Consider the following 13,082-nt stretch of genomic DNA (forward strand, 5'->3'; position numbering starts at 1 on the left):
GCAGGAGGTTATGTGAGAGTTCTGGGGTGGGGGAAAGCCAGGGAAAGGGTGCAGTTTCAGGAGCTTTCAGTAGCATGTTATCATGGAGCGAGCAGTAAGAAGGCTGCAAAGGCAGGGAGGGCGAACTTATGCAGTGCCTTAAAAGGCTGAACCAGGGGGCATGAAAGTTTATCTTAGACACAACAGGTGAGAAGGTCAAACTGTTTTAGGAATAAAAAATAGCAAAGTGGAGGTTAGATTTGAGTGGGGATAACATAGGATAGTGAACAGTTTTTGTAGTAGTCCAGGTAAGAGGTTAACAGGGGCCCTGTACCAGGGGGATGGCTGAATCAGGTGGAGAGAAGGGGGCAAATTAAGTGATGTAAAGGGAGAAGCCATTTGGCAGGTGATGTAGTGTGATGAAAGTGAGGAGTCAAAGACACAAAGATGTGAGCCTGAGGGATTTGGAAGACAGTGGTGCCCTTGGGAGCAAGTTGGGCTGGGAGCATAGTTTGTGAGGGAAGAGGATGAGTTCTGTTCTGGCCATGTTGAATTTGAAGGACAGGCAATTGGTGAAATCCGTGCTGGAAGGCAGGAGAGAAATTGGGGTGGATTATAGAGGTATCATTGAAGGAAGGAAGAGAGGGGATACCCATGATTAGTGAGCATGAAAATAGAGAAAGCAACAACCTGGTAGAGACAGGAGGAGATTCTAGGATTCTGTGCTGAACAGTTGTAGTAGTCGGGAAACAGGAGGACTGAGAAATGGCAGAATTGGCAGCCAAACCACTAGGAACACGCTTTTCCTGACCTCCTTTCTTCCTTTGTTCTTAGCATAATTTTTCCCCATCCCTTTCCTTCATAAAAATAAAGCAAAATGGTTTTCAGACCCTTTTTCTTATTTAACTCCTTTTGTGACCTCTGAAGCCATGAGAGTTCTGAACTTGAGAGAGCAATGTCAGGGAAATGATGGATTGGGAAAGCCAGATTGCAGGGGCCAGAAAAGTGATGTTGCAGGCTGGAGAGCTCTGTCAGCCAACGAGGGCAGAAAAGACAGGATGATAGCAGGGGATGTTGCATCAGGTGAGAGAGTGTGTAAGGCTGGGGGAGGGAGGGCCAGGCTGTGCTTGTAGGCAGCTGAGAGGATAGTGATGATACGACCAGGTCTGGAGCTGCGACCTTGGTCAGGAGAACGCACCTCTTCTGAAGAAGAGTGAGGAGCAGGCAGGGGAGGGATATTTGAGACCAGGTGCTCTGGCCAACATGAGAGAAGGGGATGAACTGAGGATGGAGGAGTTAGGCGATTGCTTTGCTACTTTCTTCTTTGTCCTTTTCTTTATCTTCAGGTTAGCAGTGTTAAATGAGAATCAGTGTTCTTCTCCACCCCTGTGAATTGGTTTTTTTCCTCCTGTGTGTTGGTTTTACTGCCTAATTCACAGGGTTGTAAGAAAAGTGCTTTGTCAACCTTCAGGCACTTATAGACCTGGGCCAGGCTCACTATTTGGCATCTGATAAAGTGGATCAGAGATTGAAAGGATCAAACCATTCTAACAAAATCCTATTCTAGTTCCCTCAGGTAGAAACAGTTCTCAGAATATTTAAAATTTAGTTCTGGGAAGATTAAAAAAAAAATCAGCTTACAAAAGTAAGGACATTTACCTAGCATGTTCCGAGTTCTCCCTTGGAAACCCAAAGATTGCTTTTAGCCCCTTTTTTGCCCAAAGGTCCGGGTCCCAGATCAATCTACTTGGCTGCCAAGGTTAAGGCATGTTGCCCTGCCCCAGGATTGTGGACAGTAGTCCCACCTTAAGGTGGGAACGGTTCCATCAGCATCTTGGTCCTCAGCAAAGTAGGAATTGAACAACTTCAGTCATTCAAAGGATCTTTGTTTTTCATTGATTGGGTGTTCTTTGTGCCTATGAAATCATCACCCTTCTGCTTATGAACTGCTGAAACCTGCAAATTTTTGAATATTGTGGCTCGCTTGGTGACTAATGTTTTCTCACTTAGCCAAGCAGGTCCCTGCATTCCATACAAAAAGTCCACCGCCATGTATAAGCTGGAAACCCTTCCAGCTTGTCCAGAGTGTTCTGATGTCATGATCCCCTTAACGCTGAGATGTACTTAGGTGAAAGGGAGCACTTCAGTAGAGGTTGATTCCTTGGCCATTTTATGAGGGAGGACTCGATCCAAAAACAGATCTCTTGTCTCTAGAGCATTAACAAGCAGGACAGGGAAGGTCTCCCTGCTTTGAGACCTGAAGTGTGTGTAAAGGAAGGTGGGCATTCTGATAAGAGGTCAATAAGATAGAGGGCTGAAATGATAACCAAAAAAGTAACATGAGGAATGCAGAATGCTGATGGATCCCTGATCTTTTTAATACTTGTGTATTAGTGACGTGGAGGGAGAAAGAAGTTTATAGGTGCAAAGCTGTAATCTGGCTCACTAATCTCAAAGTTTTCAATCTCATGGGATATCTTTGCTTTTACATTCGTATTAGTTTTAAAATTTAAAGTGTTAGCCAACAAATTGGTGGTGTGCATATTTGTAAGACTGAATTGAGAGTAAATTTTTTCCTCTAGGAGATTGAATCCTAGCATATTTCAAAAGGCCTAGTAGGAAGTTGAGATCTCAGGGTTAGTTGACAGTCTGAATCCTTGGTTGTATTTGGACCTTCATTGATGTAAGGGGACCCCAGTGGAATCCAATAAATGGTCCTGAGAAGACCTTAGAGGGAAAGGAGCTTCAAAATTTTCTTTTATTTTGTGGCTCTTCCCATCCCACATTCTCTTGCATTTTCCATGGCAGATGTTTGTTGAGATGAAGTGCTTTATTTTCTAATTCTTAAAATTTCTGCCTTTCCTCAAAATGGTATAGCAACCTTTGGAGGAGGAAATCTCCCTGGGAAACCATTCAAAGATTTAAGGAATTTATAAAAAAATACTTTAGGATCCCTAATGCCATTGTGTCAGAAGAGACTATTTCAAGTCTACCTTGATTTGGGAAAATACATTGGGAGTCCTCTAGCTCTGGGGTTTTGATTTGAAAATGTTCTTTCTGTCATTTATTTAAATACATTTTAGGCATCCTTCAGTCCAAGACATCAGAAACTTAGGGATCTAAATAACTGGTAAGTTATTTTGTTTACCTCTTTCATGCTTTAAATCAACTATAGAAGAGTTTTCTGTTGGCTTTTTTTCTTTTTCAAACATCTTGATGTTTTAGTCTGTTTATAACTATTAACAGAAGATCACACTACTAACTCAGTTTTTGTTTAGTAGCTATCTCAGAGTACAAAGTCTTAGAGGACAGCGTTATAGAGCACATAGTATGAAGTATATTTCAGATGACTCTAGAGAGGTCCTTTTTTCCTCTTTAATTTTCTACTTTGCCGCCATTTACTCTAAAAAGTATAAATTGTGTATTTTAAGCATCAGCAATAGTAGATATTTTAATTAACTTCTCTTGTATATCCATGAATGTAGTACCAAATGTCTCAATGAGAAATACCCAGAATCAAGACCTTTTTAAAAAACAAAAACAAATAAAGAAAAAACAAGAGAAAATGTCTTCATATCTTAAAAGGGAATGCTTCTGATCTCTGTTCTGTAAGAACCATAAAAGATTGTGAGAGCTGTTTGAAAGGGCCCAAACCTTGACTGGGAAAGAACTTCAGCTACCACCTACTTCAACCAAACCTCTTGTGTGACAGAGAAAGAAAGTGCCTCAGAGAGGGACAGGTGATAGATCACAAGTTCACAGAGTTGGTTAATGGCAAAGGTTTGATTAGAATTTAGGTCTTCTATCTCCAAGACTGATGCTTTTCAATCACATCACCAGTCATTGTTTGACCTTAAATTATATATTCAGGTTTTGAATTATTTTAAGTCAAAGTGACTGGCAATGGTTAATTTGTGCAAGTTGATTTTTCAGTGTATTCTTATGTTGGCTAAAAAATACGTTGAACCACTAAATTTGTTTTCTTGTTAATTTGAATATAAAATGAAATCTTTTAATGCTGAGACTACATGGCTGTTATGGCAATGACTTAAGTTGTTTGGGTGCAGTTTTATTAAAGTAGATAATTATAGAAATCTCTGGCTTGGGGCAGCTGTATGGCACAGTGGATAGAAAACTGGCTCTGAAGTCAGAAGGACCTAAGTTCAAATCTGGCTTCAGACTCATTTCCTAGCTGTGTGAGCCTGGGCAAATCACATGACCCCAATGGCCTCAGCAAATTAAAAAAAAAAAAAAAGTTTTACCACAGACAGAATTCTGCTTTCAACTTGTCATCTGGGGGAGGGGCTGGGGGGAAGGAGGGGAAAATTTGGAACATAGGGTTTTGCAAGGGTCATTGTTGAAAAATTATCTATCCATATGTTTTGAAAATAAAAAACTTTAATAAAAATAAAATAAAATAAAAAATATATAATAATAAATAAAAGAAGTTAAACAGATTTTAAAAAAATCTCTGGCTTAATTTATATAGAAAGAGGGGCCTAATAGATAATCTGAGATTTAGGTCTTGTGATTCTGGAACAGAACAGAGATCTTAATATCAACCATTTAACATATTTTAGGGCCAGGAACCATTTATCTTCCATCCAGTCCTGCTGATGTCTGTCCTTTAAATGTTTTTTTTTTTTTTTTTTACTTAAAATATAGTGTTTTGCATTCTGATACAAGGGTATAATGGAAGACCCATTAATAGAGATTTGTAGCTTAAGGTCCATGGAGTCAGTGAACTTACATATGAACAAAATGATATCTTTCTTTTCTTTTCTTTCTTTTTTTTTTTAATTTAATTTTATTTAATAATAACTTTGTATTGACAGAATCCATGCCAGGGTAATTTTTTACAACATTATCCCTTGCACTCGCTTATGTTTTGTTTTTTCCCCTCCCTCCCTCCACCCCCCCCCAAGATGGCAAGCAGTCCTATATATGTTAAATATGTTGCAGTATGATATCTTTATTTTCATACATCTTTAACTCATAATTAGGATAAAAAAGTATATAAAAATATAGTGAGAATGAATTTAGATAGCCAAAAGGTCTGTAACCCCTAAAAGGTTGAGAAACCATCCCTAATCTTTATACTGCAGTCTTACCCCTCTGACCTGCTTCATAAAGTTGTATAGATTAGAAATGTTTACACGTAACATATTTAGTGCTTTAGTACTTTTCATGGTGTGCCTTATTTGATGTAGTTAAGTGACATGTCTCCTGAATTCTGGGTTCTAGGATTTCCTCATGGAGATCACCAGCACTACTGTTTCACATATGGTCTGGCAGAATTAAGATGTCAGAAAAATTAATTACCCTGCATTACATTCATGAGGATCTTCTTGCCACATTAGCTAAGGTTAGTTCTTAAATAACATACATTTACTGTTAACTCTGCCCTGGGAACCTTTCCAAGCTCGATATAGGGTCTGCCATATCTCTTTGGTCTAGCCATTGAGAACTCAAGGTCGGCTCTGCATCGTGATTAGGCATCAGAGCAAGACTTTAATGGATTTTTTTAAAAATTGAAATTAATTTATTGACTCAAATTTTAGCACATTTTCCCATCAAGCAAAATACTTTGAAATTTAAATGAACTAAAATCCAAACAAACTCTGGAATTGCTAGATGAGAAAGGTGTTTGAACACATTTCCTTTAGAGTAGAATTTACTGGTGGAAACCCTGAGTGTTTCTTGGAAGAGAATAAAGTGGAAAGAAGACTGCGTTTGGAGTCTTAAGGCTTAGTTTTAAAGCTTGGTCCTGCCATTTACTTGTATAATGTTGGGCACATTCTCTCATCTCTAAAGGAACTGGATTGTCATATATATAAAGATATGTGTGTAATATGTATGTATATATAATATGTTTTATGTATATATATATGTGTGTGTGTGTATGTGTGTGAATGTATGTACATACACACACACACATATGTCCATTTCTCTTTGTTAATGCCTTTGGTTTCATGTAGTATAATGTAGAACATTAAAAGGACCTTGCAGGTAATGCTGTTCCACCCACTTATTGGAAGAGGGGATGACTGAGACCCAGGGAAGGAAGCTGATTTACCTAATGTAGCTGTTCACTGGCAGAGCTCCGTAATGTTAAGTGGATGCTGTGATGCCCACAGGAGGAAGAGGACTAGCTCTCCTCCCTCCCTCCTGCTTGGTGAGCAGCCTCCTTGGACTTAGGTGGCCCGTCACCAGCAGACGTGTGTGTCCATGTCGCCACCAGCCGGGATCTGAACCGGTCCGGTTTGAGAGAACCTGAGCCTGGGCTTGCCGGCCTTGGCCCTGGGCCATCCCCACACCCCAGAACAGATGAGTGGGGCAGGAGAGTGGGGAGGGGGCTGTGGTAGCTGTTAGCAATCTGGCCAGTCTACCTGCTGATTCTTGGTTCAGAAGTGATTCTGAGGGTGACTGTGGCCTGCCTTCTATTTTCTTTGCTCCTGGTACTGTGCCCCTGAATACAGCAGGCGCTGCCATTGGTGGTGTAGGGATACGGGAGTGTTGGATGGATAAGGACATCTTACCTTTACTTCTGAAAAACCGCGTGTGGTCAGGTAGCATCTTTGGTAGGTATTGACCCTTCCAGGGGGGCTGGAGCTTGGCCAGAATGTTCTACTTCCTACTTCTGTGATATAATGCTTCAACTGGTCTGCAGTCTCCTGTGCTGCTTCCTTCCACCAAGGCAGAGATTAAGCCCCCATCGTGCTTGCTTTCCTGTCCTGTGTGATCCTGTTCACGCTTCTCCGTAAATGTTTTAACTGGCGCACCTGCTGAGCCTGCTCCAAGGCTTTTCATTTTTTCAAAATGATGGTCACTCAAAATCTGTCCCTTCTTGCTCTGTGACCCAAGCACGTATATCCAAAGTAATCCTTTTATGTCACTTATCTGCAAATGAGTTTTGTGATTTAAGGTCTAAATACATGAATATTAAAAACATGTCTTCAAATTCACTTGGAGGAACTGTCAATCATGGGAGGGCAGGTAATTGCCTAGTTTCAATATTCTCAGTGATGGAAAAGAAAGTGGAGAAAATCCTCAAAGTCCTCGATTTGACTTTGGAATATGATGTTAAAAATTTGTTTTGGGGTATGGATACCATTCTGCATATGCTCTCTGGACAAAAGATGAAGCCCAGATCTCAGGGACCTATGAGACTTCATTTCCTTCATCTGCTATTTGATGAGGAAACCAGACTTTATAGATTGATGAAAAACTTCCTCACACAAAATCTTCCCTGGAGTAGGGAAGGTAGTCTTCCAATTTCCTCCCTTTTCCCCCTTCATTCAGAGTCAATTGAGTCTGTCAAGATGTCAGCAAAGGTGTGTGATTTAGCAAATGAGGTGCTTTCTTTTGTGAGCTTAAGAGCTCAACAAAGCATGTGTTTGGAGAACAGGAGCTGTCACTAGTTTGAAAGCTAGATTTGTTATGGAAAATAACACATACATATAAAATTTTAACATTTACAAAGCACTTTTCCTCATGACCCTATGAGGTGGAGAGAAAACTTCACACTGTCCTGGAAAAGAGCTGTTTCAAACTGTGAATCCCTGAGAGCATCAAACTGTTATTGGAGCTACAGAAAATAAGCCCTTCAGAAAGCCTTCAGTTGCTTCCTAAGTGTCCTGAAAACACTCTCATGAAGAAAAAAGAGCTTCCCCTCTCTCCAGACTGGAGGCCCTTGGGGTAAGGGTCTGGCTGTAGCTATCTTTGGACCAGCCTGACTAAGGTCAGATGCTCATCACTAGGAGGTTTCCTCCAAGCTGATTTTTAAAAAAATTTATTTTTTTGGCCATGTAGCAATTCATGAAGTTGCAAGTATATAGAAGGGGGAGGCAGATGTGAACTGTGTTTGGAGAGAATTGGACAAAAATCACATCTTTCAAGTAGAAAAAATGTAAAACATCAGAGCAGGAAAATCTCCTGAGTTTATTCTTCAACAGCCTTGTATCTGGGACATAGTCCAAGACTGTACTTCATTTATACTCTTCAGCCTTCTTAAGCCAGGTGATCAATCAGTTTCATAACCTATCTTTGGGGAGCGACTAGAGAATTCCCTATTATGAATGGGAAATAGGAAAGGGTGACATTTTGGTTGCCTTTTGTGTCTTTTCATAGATCTGTGGATCTGGGAGGGATGTTAGAATATGGAGTATTAGAGCTTCATAGCATCTCTTTATAGATCCCCTTGTTTAACTCCATCATCATTCTACTGATGCAGAAATGATCTGGAAGTGAGAAAAGTCAGGGTCTGAACTGCTAGTTTCAGGCAGAGCAAAGACTGGGACACAGGCCTTGTGGTTTCTAGAAATGGGCCCATTTTTTGAGAGAAGATGGTCAGCCCCGGATGATCTACAGTGTTGTGGATTCAGGGGTCTAGCTCCCACAGCCAGATCTGCAAAAATTCATCATTTCTTTATACAGAGTTGTGGGTGAAGAGTCTCTTTTTTAAAAATGTAAAATCTTCTTTGCTACTGCCATTTGTCTTTCTATAATTTTAAACTTTTTTTTTCCTCCCGGAACCAAATCTTATTGATTGGTTATTTTTGAACTTGGTTTTTCTTTGTTTCCTTTTGAAAAAAAAATAGGTGAATGCAAATCTTTTCCTTCCCTTTTCTCCTCCTTCACCCAGAATTGACAAAAGGAACAAATTTTATGGAATTCAGGATTTAATTCACCCCTCCTCTCCCTTTCTCTTTTTGGGGACAGAAGGTAGAGAGGTTAAATATTTTAATGAAGAATAGAGTGTAAAACAGTTCCCCAGTTAATAATTTTAGCGTTAAGAGTTTTGGATGACCTTTATATTCATTTTGTCATATCTTGTCTGGGAAGGGCATTGCAGGATGATCTTTCTGAGCCCTTTCTCTCAGAACTTACGTTTTCTTGTGTGTGAAGTGAGAGCATTAGACCAGGCAATCTCTTGAGTCTTCCGCAGCTTGCACATGTCTGATCCACACTTTCCTGGGTGCCAGGCTAAGGAAAGGATTAGGTAACTGGGGGATTGGCAATTTGTGTATGAAATGAGTCAGAAAAAGAGGAGATGGGAGGAGGCAGCATTAACCACGGGCTAGACCGTGTTGCTTTTAGTTGAATCACTGTGGCTCCTATTAATATTCTGCCAAACTTCCTCAGACTTATGGAAATGTCACCAAGCCCATAGTTTCAGATTCTCCTGAGGCATTGATGGTTTTATAGACCAATCTTTTTATTTCCATTTTGAGTTGCTAAAGAAATTCCAGTGAAATGAGCCCTTCTAAATTTGTTACCCTCACGTTTTGTCCTTGGTGGCTATAAGAAGTTAGAGAAAGATGGTCTTGGATTTCTGACTCCAGGATGAGTTGAGCTTCCTGACCCCTGATGCAGAATTGCCAAAACTAGGAAAAAAACGACTTTGTGTGTGCCAGCATCTATATCTATAACTATATATTTATATTTCATGTCCTTTCTGTGCCCTTTCAGGAAAATGGTAGATTATGGAGCTCTGAACTAACAGTCAAGCATTCTAGGTTCTAGGCTTGGCTTTGCCACTAGTTTGCTTTGTGACAAATATGTCACTAGCCTTCACAGAGCCCCTAAAGGGCTTACAGTGATTTTTTTCCCCTTTTCTGTAATTTGAGGAGTTTGAACTAGATGAGTCCAAAGTCTCTGGTTCTAGCTCAAATCCTACATGTTCCAGATTTCTTCCAGTGCTTCTTCCTAGTCCTCCAAACTTCTTCTTTTGAGTTTAAACATAATAGTTTGTCAGTAAGTGAATGTAGGAGCTCAGGTCAGTAAGAAATGAAATTATCTTTCTTGAGATCTTCATTAGCAATTTGTAAAATAGTATTACTCTCCCGGCTGACCTTGTCCCTGAATACAGTGTGAAGTGAAGATGATTCCTAGAACAGTGTGGGAGTGCTGTTACATGGTAAGTGAGGGAATTCTGGCTATTTAGTTAAAATGTGGAAAATGGGATTTTTGATGCACATTTCTTAATTGACAGTTCTACATTGTATATTTGTTTCTCCCCTGTTCTTTTAATCCGAACCAAGGTTTTAGAAGCCATGTGCTGCCATGAAAAGAGAATTCCATAAGAAATTAGGAAACCTGGACTCCAGCCTGGTCTTGTCTTTGAAAGGTTGTCACACTGGGCAAGTCCTTTCTCCCTGGCTCTCAGTTTCTTGCAAATGGGCCAGGCCCTTTCTAGCTCTGATTATCAGTTCAGCTTGACACATTAGAGTTGGTCTTACCTAGGAGGTTTGACTTCTCATTCTGCCAGGTGCATTTAGTTAACTGTATGACTCTGAGCCAGTCACTTAGATTGTTTAAAAAAACTCTATTTTTGCTCTATAAAATGGGAATAATACTGGCACTATCTGCCTCCCTCCCCACCTCCCTCCTTCCTTTTCTTTCTTTTCTGTATTCATTCATCCATTCATTCTTTTTTATTTGTTTTGTTTATTTTGCATATGAAGATACATGCCCAAGGTCACATACCTATAAGTGGCGGACCAAGACTGGACCTTGGAGCTCCTGAGTGCAGGGCCTGTGTGCGTGCTGAGATCGGACAGTTCTGTCCTTGCCTGTCTTTTATCTGGGACCCAAGATTCCTGAGATAGATGCTGCAGGGTGCACCTACGGGACCAGGGATTTGGAGAAAGCCTTCTGGAGAAGAGCAGACCCCGAGGGAAGGAAGGGCAAGCCTGTTTTAGTTTTCTCTCAGTGAGAGAAGTGGCCAAGACTCCACACCTGCCTACAGTAGTTCTAGAAAAGGTTAACATCGAGGTAAGTGAGAGGTTTGTTTGAAGGGAAGAATCTTGTCAGAAATTTAGATTTATTTGGTTCCCTCTATGTGGGCAGCTTCTGTATTTTCAGCTGCAGCAACTGTCATCTTAGAAAAACTTTTATTAGCAGCTGGGAGTGTTGAGCACAGTCTTGAATGTCATGGAACATGCAGACCTCCCCTGCTGCTCTCCTGTCCCCGGGAGTACTGTTATTCGTTCTTTAGAGGTGTCGGGGTAAGGTTACCCAACTTCATTTGTTCTATTTTGGCCCCCAAAAGAATAAACTAGAAAAGAAGGAAACTTGGTGGGAAGGTGGAGTGCCTTTGAAAAGTTTAACAAAAGGCTGAATTTGTATCAGTTTATATATATTTATCATGTTGGCACTCTCTACATCAGTGCAGGTCTCTTTATGACTTGATTGATCTTTCTGTGGCCATTCTGATGAGGAATCTCTCCAAACCTAGCTAGGAGACTGACCCCCAGAAGACAAGCAGTTACACACTGGGCTCATCCTTGAAGACTCTTCCAGCCTGATGGGACAATGAGGGCCCGGGCTCTCTTGGCCTGGCCTCTGAGAAGCAAAGGTGGCTTCTTCCCAGTGTGGGCCGTCCTTCTCTGGTGCCTGTGGTTATGCCTTTTGAAACTTATTCTCTGTTAGCATCCACCTAAACCAGCTCTTCCTGGTCATTTTTCCTGGAATAAAGTGCAGGAGTCCCATGAAAGCATCTTGTGTGCTCCAGCGAACCAGCAGCCTTCAAACATCCCAGCTGGCTGAGAAGGATGAAGCAAGTGCCAATTGAGAAATCCTAATTAAGCAGGTGTGCTTGGAAGACCCTGCCATACGGGCAGTCTGTCCAGCATCACACCTTGTGTAAAGTAATTGTATTCTGACTATCCGGGGATGTTAGATTTTCTTTAAAAACATTGATGTACTTTTCAAAAAAACAAAAAAGGAAAAACAAATCCCCAAACCCAGTTATACAAGTGGAAAATACGAGCTGCAGCAGGAGGAGTGAATGTTGTCGCTAGGGAATCCCCCTTTCCAAATAAGCGGCCTTCTGCTCTCCTGCCTGCTCCTGAATTCATTCCTAAACACTGCCATTTGGGTAGAGAAGCCAGCTGCCTCTCATAATAAATTCCTCATCCCATGGTGTTTGTCCTGAAGTAGCAATGACTTGAGCATGTCACGGTCAGGTAGGCCGTGGGAGCCGAGGGCTCCGCCTGGGCGGATGTGGACGGCTCCGAGCCGCCGTTTCAGCCCTCCGAGTACTTTGTGCAAGAAGCTGGCGACTTCCGCCTTCTCCCTGGGCTCTCTAAGGGGTTCTGCCCATTTTCCGGTCCCCTCTCCCCCCCTGTCCGTACTGAGCTTTTGGGCGCTGCGCATTTCCCAGGAGGGTGCCCCAACCATCGCTCCAGCGCGCATTCGTGCGGTTTATCCCTGCCGTGCTCTGGGAAGGGAGCGACGTGCTGCTGTTTTCCTCATTTTTACAGCGGAGAAAACTGAGGCCGACAGCGTTCAGTGCCGGGCCCAGAGTCAGCGCCAGCGAATGCCCGGGGCTGGCTTGGAACTGGGGCCTCCCAGGGCTCTGTGCCCTGCGCCATCCCAAAGGAGAGCCGGAGACCTTCGTCCCCGGCTGCCGCTGAGGCGGGCTGCGCCCTAGGCGACAGGAGCGGTAACAGGGCCCGAGGCGCGTGGTTCTTCTTGGGTGCGGGAGCCTCACTTCCCTTCTGGGAAGCTCCTCTCAGCAGCTCAGGGAGGCCGGGGCTCGTGCCCCTGTTTTCCACGTGACGAGCTGCCGCCCAAAGAATGCCGCCTGCGGAGATGCCCAGGAAGCCCTGGACAAAGAGGCCAGACTTAGTTATCAGAGCCCAGGTAGCTAACGCCTCCCCTCCTCGGCTCCTCAGGGACCTGCTTTGCGCCACCTCTTTTGTAAACTGGATTAAAAAAAATAAACTTTTCTAAAGCGAGTATTTTTTGTCTTATTTCCATCAGACCCTCTGCCACCTTCTCATGACATTATCATGCCCTTCAGAGTCACTTGGTCAACTTGGCCATTTGTTTATTGTTTTTGTTTCTTGCCAGGCAGTTGGGTTAAGGTGACCTGTCCAGGATTACAAAGTTAGTAAAGTGTCAAGTGACTGAGGCTGGACTTGAACTCGGTTCCTCCTGAGGGCCCGTGTCGCCCAGACCCCGTGGAAAAGATATGAGGAATGTAGATTGAGACTCTTCCCCTTCCTCCTAAATTAGAGAAAGTCCCCTTCAGGAATAAGGCCTTGCTGAAATGTCCACATGAAATGACTAGAAGAATACCCAGAAATTCACGGCTG

At 42.3% G+C, this 13,082-nt stretch overlaps 1 protein-coding gene across 5 annotated transcripts in view; it reads left to right on the top strand.

Annotated features, from left to right (window-relative positions):
* HNRNPR (heterogeneous nuclear ribonucleoprotein R) overlaps positions 1 to 12,722 on the top strand; it is a 62,733-nt gene extending 50,011 nt beyond the window's left edge. For 2 of the 5 annotated variants that reach the window (XR_007952267.1, XR_007952270.1), the window contains exons 13-14: positions 10,446 to 10,755; positions 11,219 to 12,722. The gene's annotated coding sequence lies outside the window, so the exon portion shown is untranslated. Of the gene's footprint in view, positions 1 to 3,062; positions 3,110 to 5,223; positions 5,345 to 10,445; positions 10,756 to 11,150 lie in introns of all 5 variants that reach the window. The other 3 variants (XR_007952266.1, XR_007952265.1, XR_007952268.1) reach the window with 3 other exon arrangements.
* Positions 12,723 to 13,082: the final 360 nt, after the last annotated feature.

Source organism: Antechinus flavipes, chromosome 3, assembly GCF_016432865.1.
Source record: "Antechinus flavipes isolate AdamAnt ecotype Samford, QLD, Australia chromosome 3, AdamAnt_v2, whole genome shotgun sequence".
NCBI classification, from domain to species: Eukaryota; Metazoa; Chordata; class Mammalia; order Dasyuromorphia; family Dasyuridae; genus Antechinus; species Antechinus flavipes.